This window comes from Triticum aestivum, chromosome 5D (assembly GCF_018294505.1).
Source record: "Triticum aestivum cultivar Chinese Spring chromosome 5D, IWGSC CS RefSeq v2.1, whole genome shotgun sequence".
In the NCBI taxonomy this organism is placed as follows: Eukaryota; Viridiplantae; Streptophyta; class Magnoliopsida; order Poales; family Poaceae; genus Triticum; species Triticum aestivum.
This window is the reverse complement of record NC_057808.1, coordinates 478,682,543-478,695,392: the sequence shown is the minus strand read 5'-3', so window position 1 is coordinate 478,695,392 and position 12,850 is coordinate 478,682,543. Positions and strand designations below refer to the sequence as shown.

Below are 12,850 nucleotides of genomic sequence, written 5' to 3'. Positions count from 1 at the left end.
GGTAGAGGATGCAGTCATTAGGGCATGCATGTATCTTCTCCACCTCCAATCCTAGAGGGCATACGACCTTCTTTGTTGCGTACGTACTGTCGGGCAATTCGTTATCCTTTGGAAGCTTCTTCTTCAATATTTTCAGTAGCTTCTCAAATCCTTTGTCAGGCACAGCATTCTGCTGCCTTCCACTGCAGCAATTCCAGTACGGTACCGAGCTTTGTGTTGCCATCTTCGCAATTGGGGTACAACCCTTTTTTGTGATCCTCTAACATGCGATCGAACTTCAGCTTCTCCTTTTCACTTTCGCACTTTTCCCTTGCATCAACAATGACCCGGCGGAGATCATCATCGGGCACATCGTCTGGTTCCTCTGGATCTTCAGCTTCCTCTTGATCTTCAGCTTCCCCCGTTGCAGCATCACCGTATTCAGGGGGCACATAGTTGTCATCGTCCTCCTCTTCTTCGTTGTCTTCCATCATAACCCCTATTTCTCCGTGCTTCGTCCAAACATTATAGTGTGGCATGAAACCCTTATAAAGCAGGTGGGTGTGAAGGATTTTCTTGTCAGAGTAAGACCTCGTATTCCACAATTAGGGCATGGACAACACATAAAACCATTCTGCTTGTTTGCCTCAGCCACTTCGAGAAAATTATGCACGCCCTTAATGTACTCAGAGGTGTGTCTGTCACCGTACATCCATTGCCGGTTCATCTGCGTGCATTATATATAATTATGTGTGTCAAAAGTAAGAAAATTAGACAAGTATCTATCTAAAGTAAGATTTTTTTCTTTCAGAAAGAAGATAAGAACAAGAGGCTCACCACGGTGGTGCGGGCGACGAGATCGGCGCGGGCGATCGACGGCGGTGAAGACGAGGACGGGGCGTGACGGACCGCTAAACCTAGACAAATCTCGGAAAAATGGAGCTCGGAGGTCGAGCTTCGAGAGGAGAAAGCTTAACTAATGTGGCTCGGGCATTTCATCGAACACCTCATGTGCATAGGAGGTGAGCTAGAGCACCCAATGCCCTCCCCCTCGCCGGCCAGCAAAAAACAGAGCACTGTGGAGTGCTCTACTCGCCGGCGATGGGGTATATATAGGCAACTCATTGGTTCCGGTTCGTGGCTGGAACCGGGACTAAAGGCCATCCTTCTGTCCCGGTTCCTACCATGAACCGGGACCAATGGTTGTGGGCCAGGAGCGAGGCCCATTGGTCGCGGTTCGTGCCAAGAACCGGGACAAATGGGCACAGACGAACCAGGACCAATGCGCACGAGGCCCTGGCCGGCCCCCTGGGCTCACGAACCGGGGCAAATGCCTCCATTGGTCCCGGTTCGTGGCAGAACTGGGACTAATGGGCTGGTCAGGCCCGAACGAAAGCCCCTTTTTCTACTAGTGGTTGGTGTTCGTCTACGTTCGTGTGTCTTCGGATTGGATCCTTCTGATCTACGTTATTCTTCATCCACGGCTGTTGTTGTTCTGGTGTGCTGGTCCTATGGGGCCTTAACACGATCCTGGCGATGTGACTGTCTACTACAACAAGTTGTGCCCGACTCCGGCGATGGAGGGGGGATGACGGCGACGCGCCTTCCACTCGCTTCAGTGCTTGTAGTCGTTGATAGGTGGTCTATAGATTTGGATGTAATTTTTATTATTTCTGATGTTCGTTGTACTGCCATGATTGAAGATTAATAGATCTGAAGATATCCCGCAAAAAAATGACCACTACCTCACTGGTCATTCCCTTGTTGGAGAAAAAGAATTGGTCCGTCTACGCAGAAGTATAGTAGAAATACAAAGCCTGCAACACTATACTGATAGGGTGATGCTCCCCCACGGGGCTCCCCGGGAGCAAACCCTAGCCGCGGGAGTAGCTACAATCCCGCCCCTGCCCCCCCCCCTCGCCGCCGCCAGGCAAAGCCCGCACGGCGTAGGCGGCGGCGGGGGCTCCTTCTTCCTCCAGCGGATCTGAGCGGCGCGGGGCAGCTCGACCAGTGGAGGTGCGGGGCGGTACGGCAGCCCGGAGCTACATGGCGCGGCGGTGCACGCGTGGCTGGTGCCTACGTCTGGGCGGTGTTGCAGGTGGCGCATCTGGCCCGGGCGTGCTGGCCCTCGTAGGCTGCTGCGGCTGGGTGCTCGCGGATCTGGATCGGCCGGTGGCGCGACGGCCGGATCTGGCGAGGAGATGAGGCGTGGGGGCCTCCGGAGTGCGCACGGTGGGGGATGGCCCTACTGAGGGCGCGGTGTGCCCGCGGTTGTACTGCAACAGAGGAGAAGGGTCAGGCAGGAGCGGGTTCGGCGACGCGGAGGCTGTAGGCGGCTCTGTGCGCCGGCGGCCGTGGGCTCCAAGGGGCCAGTGAGTGGCAGATCGGGCCCCGGCGTCCAGTTCTGCGGGTGGCTGCGATGACCGTCGGGCGCATGGGGCTGGCGGTTATCCGGCGTGGACCGGTGGCAACGATGGAGATCTGGGCCCCGGCGTCCAGATCTGAAGGTGGTTGCGGCGGACGTTGGGCGCGCGGGGCCAGCGGCCGCCGGGCGCGCGACTGTGGTGGTGGTCTGGCTGAGCTTGGTGGTTGGCAATGCAGCGCCGGGTGAAGGCCTTGCTGCTAGTCTTGGGCTGGGGCAGGCGACGCCTGCGGGCGCCGCTTCCTTCTAGAAGGCGTTGCTGAAGCGTTTCTGCTCGCTCCACTATGCAAGAATGCTCGGGGGAAACCCTTGATCCTCAGGGATCAGGCGATGATGGCAACGTGTGTCGCACCTCTTGGGGCATCGTTCCAGAAGCTTCTTGCCTGCCAGAGGGACCAGTGATAGGTGGGGGAAGCCGTTCGTGCTACTTGGTCGTGTCCGTCGGTTAGGCTTCTGTGGCAACGATGATGGCGGTGAGCATTGTCGGAGGTGTGGCATTGATTGTGGTAGTCGGCTCTTCTTCGGCGTGTCTACAAGATTACCTCGGCTGCTTGTTGCTGTGAAGTCGAAGCTGCGGTCTGGGCCCCGTTGGCGTACGATGACGGGCGACATGTGGTCTGTTCGGCGATCTTCTCTGACGCCAGCCTTGTCTAATTCTCCATTGTTTCTTTGCCGGAGTCGGAGCATCCTGTTGTGGGTGGATGGCGATCCGCAGTGTAAGTGTGATGTTGTCTTGCAACCAATAGGGTTGCGGCTTTTCTTTTTCTTTGATCTTCGGATCCTCTTCATGTTGTTTTCCCGCTGCTTTCTGCTAAATCTAATTGAAGCCAGCAATTTGCTGGATCTTTAAAAAAAAAACACTATACTGATACTACTACTGTATCTACTCATGTTGACCCTCGAATAATGACATGGGAGATCGAGCTGGGCAGAATGTCTTTGCGTGCAACCTTGAAATTCCATGCACGTACGTGCGTACGTACGATATGCCATCTTTGTCCTAGAACATTTTATGCGCGCATTGACGTGGAAGACTTGCTCTTTGCATGCATTGACGCGGAACACTAGCTCGAGATGAACATTGCACTATCACATTTCCTGTTTGTGATATTCCACGGCGTAGACTCACCGCGCACGGCACGGCGCCGCTGCGCTACGAGTACGTACGTCTATGTTCTGCATGCCTACCTTCGTCGATCTCCGCGCCCGTGGTCCGTGCACAGGAGCAGCGCGCTACTCGATACGGTCGACGCATGGATGATGGATGGCGTGTGTGGACCTCGGAACATTGGGGTGGTCACTCCGTCGACTGAGTGCCCCCGAACGAACCTGTTCTTTCTTCCTTTCTTCCAAAGGCGTGTGCGTGTCAGCGGTCGGTGCCGGGCAGTGGGCACACCATCGGCGCCGTGGCCCGCTGGCTAGCCTAAAGCTGCAGCGCGGCCATGCATGTGCAACACGCAGCGGCATCGGCGAGGCCACCAGCGCACCATGATTGAGCCAGCCCCGGCCCGGTCTTCCGGCGCGCGGCCTAGGCGGAGGGCACCTAGCCCAGCCAGCTCCCTCCGTCCGGCGATGGCCCAACCCGGCTGGCCGTACACCGGGCGGCGGAAGCGTCCAAAGGCAACGCGGCCACCTTTCGGGTGGGCGCCGATGCCTTTTCCGCGCGATTATTGCCCGGTTTCCCTACCTTTTGCCTCCCGTCCGGCTTGCTGTTGCGGTGGGGCGATCGATCGACCTGACCCCGACTGACGGTGACGGAGGCGGTGCATGCATGGGCGACACGGATATCCAAGGGGATCTCGTCGCTGCCAGCTCCGTTAGCGTCCGACTATCTGTACGTGTCAGCTAGTTGATTAAAATACCCTAAAAAAAACTAGTCTATATACTACCTAAAAGAAATGTAAGGTTCCGTTTCCCCTCTTACGTTCCCCCTCTTCGTCCAACCCCTTCGTACGATCCCCCCTCCCCTCTAGCGATTTTTTTCTCCCGACACCGGTTTTCTCCCCACCGATTTTCTCCCTCTGCCGATTTTCTTTTCTCCCTCCAATCGACTCTATCTTTGGTAAAGAAATAATTCACATAAGGCAACCAAGCGAAATCAATCAACAATCAATCGAAACGCAATCAATTCATGCATGACAATCAATTCATTCATGACGGTGATAAATCTCCTTCCTTCTTTCAATCAAACGTTGATCAATCTCCTTCTTTCAATCACTTCCTTTTTCCTATCACCATGGTTTACTTGGCGCCAATGAAAATGAAAATAGTCAGATCAGTCAATATATGTCCTTGCGTTCTGAACCATGAGTCGTGTTAGAAGAGAAATCGGGTCTTAGCACTCATGCCGATGGGACCCAGGATGGGCCGTCCTGGCTCGAAGATGGTCATGGCACCACCGCCTGTGAACTTCGTTCCCGCTCCCGTTGGCCCTCCACCGCCGATCGCCAGGCAACATTTTATCCATTCCTGCTTTTAGTTATTTGCATTAGGAAATATACAGAATTGTGCTCTTTGTCAACCAATTGCAGACATGTAAGGTTCAGCGAAATAGAAAACCTACATATATACAGTAGAGGTTGGGACGCAACGGCAAAGGTTTTGTATGCTCGCATCAAACATACCCGGAGTGGAGCAGCCATCTTTCATGCCATCCTCATCGACCAAACTGTAAGTATTTCTCTACTACCTAAAAGAAACGTAAGGTTCCGTTTCCCCTCTTACGTTCCCCCTCTTCGTCCAACCCCTTCGTACGATCCCCCTCCCCTCCAGCGATTTTTTTCTCCCGACACCGGTTTTCTCCCCACCGATTTTCTCCCTCTGCCGATTTTCTTTTCTCCCTCCAATCGACTCTATCTTTGGTAAAGAAATAATTCACATAAGGCAACCAAGCGGAATCAATCAACAATCAATCGAAACGCAATCAATTCATGCATGGCAATCAATTCATTCATGACGGTGATAAATCTCCTTCCTTCTTTCAATCAAACGTTGATCAATCTCCTTCTTTCAATCACTTCCTTTTTCCTATCACCATGGTTTACTTGGCGCCAATGAAAATGAAAATAGTCAGATCAGTCAATATACGTCCTTGCGTTCTGAACCATGAGTCGTGTTAGAAGAGAAATCGGGTCTTAGCACTCATGCCGATGGGACCCAGGATGGGCCGTCCTGGCTCGAAGAGGGTCATGGCACCACCGCCTGTGAACTTCGTTCCCGCTCCCGTTGGCCCTCCACCGCCGATCGCCAGGCAACATTTTATCCATTCCTGCTTTTAGTTATTTGCATTAGGAAATATACAGAATTGTGCTCTTTGTCAACCAATTGCAGACATGTAAGGTTCAGCGAAATAGAAAACCTACATATATACAGTAGAGGTTGGGACGCAACGGCAAAGGTTTTGTATGCTCGCATCAAACATACCCGGAGTGGAGCAGCCATCTTTCATGCCATCCTCATCGACCAAACTGTAAGTATTTCTCTACTACCTAAAAGAAACGTAAGGTTCCGTTTCCCCTCTTACGTTCCCCCTCTTCGTCCAACCCCTTCGTACGATCCCCCTCCCCTCCAGCGATTTTTTTCTCCCGACACCGGTTTTCTCCCCACCGATTTTCTCCCTCTGCCGATTTTCTTTTCTCCCTCCAATCGACTCTATCTTTGGTAAAGAAATAATTCACATAAGGCAACCAAGCGGAATCAATCAACAATCAATCGAAACACAATCAATTCATGCATGGCAATCAATTCATTCATGACGGTGATAAATCTCCTTCCTTCTTTCAATCAAACGTTGATCAATCTCCTTCTTTCAATCACTTCCTTTTTCCTATCACCATGGTTTACTTGGCGCCAATGAAAATGAAAATAGTCAGATCAGTCAATATACGTCCTTGCGTTCTGAACCATGAGTCGTGTTAGAAGAGAAATCGGGTCTTAGCACTCATGCCGATGGGACCCAGGATGGGCCGTCCTGGCTCGAAGAGGGCCAGGGCACCACCGCCTGTGAACTTCGTTCCCGCTCCCGTTGGCCCTCCGCCGCCGATCGCCAGGCAACATTTTATCCATTCCTGCTTTTAGTTATTTGCATTAGGAAATATACAGAATTGTGCTCTTTGTCAACCAATTGCAGACATGTAAGGTTCAGCGAAATAGAAAACCTACATATATACAGTAGAGGTTGGGACGCAACGGCAAAGGTTTTGTATGCTCGCATCAAACATACCCGGAGTGGAGCAGCCATCTTTCACGCCATCCTCATCGACCAAACTGTAAGTATTTCTCTACTACCTAAAAGAAACGTAAGGTTCCGTTTCCCCTCTTACGTTCCCCCTCTTCGTCCAACCCCTTCGTACGATCCCCCCTCCCCTCCAGCGATTTTTTTTCTCCCGACACCGGTTTTCTCCCCACCGATTTTCTCCCTCTGCCGATTTTCTTTTCTCCCTCCAATCGACTCTATCTTTGGTAAAGAAATAATTCACATAAGGCAACCAAGCGGAATCAATCAACAATCAATCGAAACGCAATCAATTCATGCATGGCAATCAATTCATTCATGACGGTGATAAATCTCCTTCCTTCTTTCAATCAAACGTTGATCAATCTCCTTCTTTCAATCACTTCCTTTTTCCTATCACCATGGTTTACTTGGCGCCAATGAAAATGAAAATAGTCAGATCAGTCAATATACGTCCTTGCGTTCTGAACCATGAGTCGTGTTAGAAGAGAAATCGGGTCTTAGCACTCATGCCGATGGGACCCAGGATGGGCCGTCCTGGCTCGAAGAGGGCCAGGGCACCACCGCCTGTGAACTTCGTTCCCGCTCCCGTTGGCCCTCCACCGCCGATCGCCAGGCAACATTTTATCCATTCCTGCTTTTAGTTATTTGCATTAGGAAATATACAGAATTGTGCTCTTTGTCAACCAATTGCAGACATGTAAGGTTCAGCGAAATAGAAAACCTACATATATACAGTAGAGGTTGGGACGCAACGGCAAAGGTTTTGTATGCTCGCATCAAACATACCCGGAGTGGAGCAGCCATCTTTCACGCCATCCTCATCGACCAAACTGTAAGTATTTCTCTACTACCTAAAAGAAACGTAAGGTTCCGTTTCCCCTCTTACGTTCCCCCTCTTCGTCCAACCCCTTCGTACGATCCCCCCTCCCCTCCAGCGATTTTTTTTTCTCCCGACACCGGTTTTCTCCCCACCGATTTTCTCCCTCTGCCGATTTTCTTTTCTCCCTCCAATCGACTCTATCTTTGGTAAAGAAATAATTCACATAAGGCAACCAAGCGGAATCAATCAACAATCAATCGAAACGCAATCAATTCATGCATGGCAATCAATTCATTCATGACGGTGATAAATCTCCTTCCTTCTTTCAATCAAACGTTGATCAATCTCCTTCTTTCAATCACTTCCTTTTTCCTATCACCATGGTTTACTTGGCGCCAATGAAAATGAAAATAGTCAGATCAGTCAATATACGTCCTTGCGTTCTGAACCATGAGTCGTGTTAGAAGAGAAATCGGGTCTTAGCACTCATGCCGATGGGACCCAGGATGGGCCGTCCTGGCTCGAAGAGGGCCAGGGCACCACCGCCTGTGAACTTCGTTCCCGCTCCCGTTGGCCCTCCACCGCCGATCGCCAGGCAACATTTTATCCATTCCTGCTTTTAGTTATTTGCATTAGGAAATATACAGAATTGTGCTCTTTGTCAACCAATTGCAGACATGTAAGGTTCAGCGAAATAGAAAACCTACATATATACAGTAGAGGTTGGGACGCAACGGCAAAGGTTTTGTATGCTCGCATCAAACATACCCGGAGTGGAGCAGCCATCTTTCACGCCATCCTCATCGACCAAACTGTAAGTATTTCTCTACTACCTAAAAGAAACGTAAGGTTCCGTTTCCCCTCTTACGTTCCCCCTCTTCGTCCAACCCCTTCGTACGATCCCCCCTCCCCTCCAGCGATTTTTTTTCTCCCGACACCGGTTTTCTCCCCACCGATTTTCTCCCTCTGCCGATTTTCTTTTCTCCCTCCAATCGACTCTATCTTTGGTAAAGAAATAATTCACATAAGGCAACCAAGCGGAATCAATCAACAATCAATCGAAACGCAATCAATTCATGCATGGCAATCAATTCATTCATGACGGTGATAAATCTCCTTCCTTCTTTCAATCAAACGTTGATCAATCTCCTTCTTTCAATCACTTCCTTTTTCCTATCACCATGGTTTACTTGGCGCCAATGAAAATGAAAATAGTCAGATCAGTCAATATACGTCCTTGCGTTCTGAACCATGAGTCGTGTTAGAAGAGAAATCGGGTCTTAGCACTCATGCCGATGGGACCCAGGATGGGCCGTCCTGGCTCGAAGAGGGTCATGGCACCACCGCCTGTGAACTTCGTTCCCGCTCCCGTTGGCCCTCCACCGCCGATCGCCAGGCAACATTTTATCCATTCCTGCTTTTAGTTATTTGCATTAGGAAATATACAGAATTGTGCTCTTTGTCAACCAATTGCAGACATGTAAGGTTCAGCGAAATAGAAAACCTACATATATACAGTAGAGGTTGGGACGCAACGGCAAAGGTTTTGTATGCTCGCATCAAACATACCCGGAGTGGAGCAGCCATCTTTCACGCCATCCTCATCGACCAAACTGTAAGTATTCAAAGAAGATATGCTATCAAGTGATCTGCTGATAATATATTCAACATGCTGCTAATGTATGCAATAGATTTCCAGGGGGTCAAAATGGATGCAATTGCATTTGATCCATTTCAACCGATCGCATATCGCTTCAGCGACAACCTACGTGCCGGCTCAGTACACTTATTCAAAAAAGTTGGTTTTGAACCAGCAGCTATGCATCTGCCAGTTGCATTGCCGGTGCCATGTGACTTTTACATCGTCCTCCACTCGCGCACTGAAATACTTCTTGCCAGGGCCAGCATTAACATCCCTTCGTTGCCGCCACGATTCATTGATTTTATAGATGTCTACAGCCTCAGAAACAGGATGCTTGCAGGTGCATTGTATCATCTCACAATGAATTTTGCTGACATGTAGTTGAGCCAGACTTTCTTAACAAATTCACATCATTTTTTCCCAGATGTCATTGGCATAGTGATGCATGTCAGCAAAATAATGTTACACAGGTCAGACGACCGTACCACACCATACCGACATGTGATGCATGGCAGTGGGCTAACATTTTATTGCTCAACCAGGAGGGAGTTTATCTACCTACGTGTCTGGGACCAGCATGTGTCACGCCACTTGATGCGGTGGGGACTAGCAAAGCAGGGGCTCTGGACTTTAGGTGCCACACTGCTTGAGGTCAACAGAGCACAACGTGAGTGCTTGTGTAATCGAAGAATGTTTAACATGACCATCTTATATAAAAATATGGATTGTATGTTGTTTTATTAAACCTATTTTGTACGGTTCTTGAAAACGACATACATGAGCCAGCTTGTCTTCCAACCAGACAACCAGCAGTCCTACGAGCTGGCAGCCTGCCGTGCGGCACTAGGAGATGCTCAACCGGGCCAGCTTGATTGTTCAACGAACGAGCCATGTTCACGTTCAATGAATGAGGAGGGTTCAAGTCTGATGCAAAATTCACTTCGATGCTCTATAATGATGTTCAAATGTTATTATGTTCGCACAGCCACTTAGTGTTCGTCGCCTCTAAAACAGCTTCACAAGGATCTATTTTTATAGTACGTGTTGTCATCATTATAAATCCAGCTAGATGAAAGAAATCAATGACAGATGAGATTCTGTCCGGGATCAACTGCTATATCTATGTTCTTTCCATTTTTTTTGTTTCCCCACTAATTCCTTGTGTAATAATGCGCATTAACTCTAATTAATTAATACGGGATCACTTTCCTATCCATGGTTGCATATAAGTCTGCTTGGCATACGAACCTCACGCACTCTTCGTGGCATTGGTTTCCTGCTAATCTGTCCCCGCCTCCAATTCAATCAGCTCCACTATCAACCCGGGTGCCACGCCGCTAAGATAAACGCACGCAGACTCCTATCTAATTTGGTTCGGTAAGACCTATAGTTTATTCATGTTTACCATGTATAATTAGCCCCATGTTTGTGAGCATCGACTCTATGCAAAGCGCATCCTGTTTACTATTTGGGCTTCGAGCATAATAGAATAGTATGCTTCAGATGAGGTTGCAGAAATACACGTACCCACATATAATCGGTGACTGGCTGGGAGAAGGGGGCCTCCATCCCTTTGCGATGCGCCGGCTGCAGCTCCTCTCCACGCCGCCGGAGCAAACTCCAGCACACAGAAACCGCTCAGCCTCCGTCTTCCGCGCGGACGCCGTCTCCCGGCCCGCCGTCACCGTAGCGCGCGCAGCCTGCCATCAATGGCGACGGCCCACGCAGCCCCCATCACCATGGCCAGGACGTCCGCCTTCAAGGACGGCGGCACCACATCCTCAACGAGCACAGCGGGATAGATCGACGCCGGACGCGACATCGCCGTCGAGCATCGCGAATTGCCGGCGCGGTTACGCCGGCAAGGAATTCGGCGCCGACGCAGCCGCTATCTCCTTCCTTTCCGTGAATGACGGCGAAAATTGGAGGATATTTTGGGTAGGGTTTCCACCGGTGCTGATTTTGCGATCGTGTTGTTGATCTGTGCCGTCCAGGGGATCGGACGGTGCGCATAGTGGCACAGCGGTGCTGGCAGGCCCAAGTTGGGCCAATTTAGAATGGATGGATGGTGGCACTTGATGTAATAGGCCGTTGACCAGATTAGTTCTCGTGGGTGGGCCAAATGTTATACTACGCTGTGTTTTTCTCTTGTACAACGATGCCTCCATTTCTTATATTTTCTCATGTGGACAATATCTAATGTATGGTAAACGGTCCTAAAAAAATAGTCTGATGAAATGTTGTGACTCAAGAGAATGCAAGATACTTGTGGTACCACGTGCTATTAATTTTATGGATATAAAATATGTATCATTTTAATTTGCATCAACAACACGATCATTTATGCTCTTGAGGTAATGTCAACTGAATTTCACTGTAGACATTGGACAACTAGCATACTTGCATGAATAATTTTTAAATCATCATCATTAGTGATTTTAATTCGTGGTATAATAAACAGGAGTGCATAAGTCGAATATGAATTGGAATGAGGTAGAATAAGTGTGCACTCTACAATCTTACCACGGTGGCCACGTAAGAGAAACTTTTTTTTGATACTATCTTCCTTGCAGATGAAGTCTCCGACGCGATCGAGTGATCGTACTCCCTTCAAAGACATGTCGAACTCTACGAACCAAAGTAATATTTAATGATTTAATGCTGTGAATTTGTACAATCTGATGCACAAGAAATAACTAAATTATTATTCTGTTTTTTAGGTGTCATCGATATTAATAATGGAGGGGAACCTATAGATGTGAAAGAGCGCAAGCGGCAACGTGCTAGGGAACGATATGCGCAGATGGATGCAGATAAAAAAGATGAGCTACTTAAAAAGCGTAGTGAAGCCTATCAACAAAAGAAAGCTTGACTATTGGTTCATTCCCAAGAGACAGAATCAAGTCAAGATACGTCAGTTGTTAAAGGTGCTTAATAGTAGGCATATTATTACTTGCAAATATAGCAATTTCGTTGTTCCATGTTTCTAAGCAACTATACCTCACGTGCCATGGTTAGAACAAGAAGACACTTCTTGCAACAAGGAAAATATGGTTCCTCTTGAAGATAATGAGGGCTATGGTCCAGCCAACGTGCTTCTGCGCCACTCACGCACAGTCATGAGTATCAACATTTGCTGTCCTTCTAGCAAAACGAATATCAAAAGACTCAAAAAGTGGACTGCTTGGTGATTCCGTCTTATCCGCCATAGACCCGCCAAATTTGTCGCTGGATGGGATGTTTCCACTCAGAGTAAAAGTATACGATACAATAAAACGGAGCGACATCTCTGGCCATTTTCTTGCTCCCGATATTTTTGCATGCGATAATGGCGCTAGCCAATCGGTAAATAAATCAGAGGGAAGCAATCACGTTTATGTAGGGAAGATAATCGCGGAGATTGCCCTATGTAGGGAAGATAATCGCCGAGATTGCAGGGCAGTTAAGGCGGCGCGTCACATGCAGCAAGAAAATCCCGAGTTCAGCGGAAGGGAAGGAAATAATAAAGCTAGGCTGCTCGCACTACCCCATTTTCATCTATCATATTGCTAAAAACATTTACTCCTATCCAGCAATCTGTCTGGGTTTTTAGTTTTAAAGTTTATGCGCGCGTGGCATGATCATGAACATGGATTACCAGTTGTTCTGGTGAGTACTCTACATTCACCATTCATGTGTCCTTTTAGATGTGAGCCTTGCATGACAGCATAATGCACGTGCAGGATGATTATGACCTACAAAATCAGGTGT

General features: G+C 49.0%; 7 long non-coding RNA genes across 7 annotated transcripts; 1 reads left to right on the top strand and 6 right to left on the bottom strand.

Annotated features, from left to right (window-relative positions):
- Nucleotides 1–4,550: 4,550 nt before the first annotated feature.
- LOC123125596 (uncharacterized) lies at nt 4,551–5,056 on the bottom strand. The gene is made up of 2 exons (XR_006461438.1): nt 4,965–5,056; nt 4,551–4,870 (listed from the first exon to the last, which is right to left on the bottom strand). It is a non-coding gene; the product is annotated as an uncharacterized lncRNA (long non-coding RNA).
- A 272-nt stretch (nt 5,057–5,328) lies between these two features.
- On the bottom strand, nt 5,329–5,848 carry LOC123122952 (uncharacterized). Its single transcript, XR_006460431.1, has 2 exons — nt 5,764–5,848; nt 5,329–5,669 (listed from the first exon to the last, which is right to left on the bottom strand). It is a non-coding gene; the product is annotated as an uncharacterized lncRNA (long non-coding RNA).
- Nucleotides 5,849–6,127: 279 nt separating this feature from the next.
- On the bottom strand, nt 6,128–6,725 carry LOC123122951 (uncharacterized). Its single transcript, XR_006460430.1, has 2 exons — nt 6,563–6,725; nt 6,128–6,468 (listed from the first exon to the last, which is right to left on the bottom strand). It is a non-coding gene; the product is annotated as an uncharacterized lncRNA (long non-coding RNA).
- Nucleotides 6,726–6,928: 203 nt separating this feature from the next.
- Nucleotides 6,929–7,507, bottom strand: LOC123122949 (uncharacterized). Its single transcript, XR_006460428.1, has 2 exons — nt 7,364–7,507; nt 6,929–7,269 (listed from the first exon to the last, which is right to left on the bottom strand). It is a non-coding gene; the product is annotated as an uncharacterized lncRNA (long non-coding RNA).
- A 223-nt stretch (nt 7,508–7,730) lies between these two features.
- LOC123122948 (uncharacterized) lies at nt 7,731–8,328 on the bottom strand. Its single transcript, XR_006460427.1, has 2 exons — nt 8,166–8,328; nt 7,731–8,071 (listed from the first exon to the last, which is right to left on the bottom strand). It is a non-coding gene; the product is annotated as an uncharacterized lncRNA (long non-coding RNA).
- A 203-nt stretch (nt 8,329–8,531) lies between these two features.
- LOC123122947 (uncharacterized) lies at nt 8,532–11,059 on the bottom strand. The gene is made up of 3 exons (XR_006460426.1): nt 10,628–11,059; nt 8,967–9,071; nt 8,532–8,872 (listed from the first exon to the last, which is right to left on the bottom strand). It is a non-coding gene; the product is annotated as an uncharacterized lncRNA (long non-coding RNA).
- LOC123122950 (uncharacterized) lies at nt 10,372–12,850 on the top strand. Its single transcript, XR_006460429.1, has 3 exons — nt 10,372–10,477; nt 11,674–11,740; nt 11,821–12,850. It is a non-coding gene; the product is annotated as an uncharacterized lncRNA (long non-coding RNA).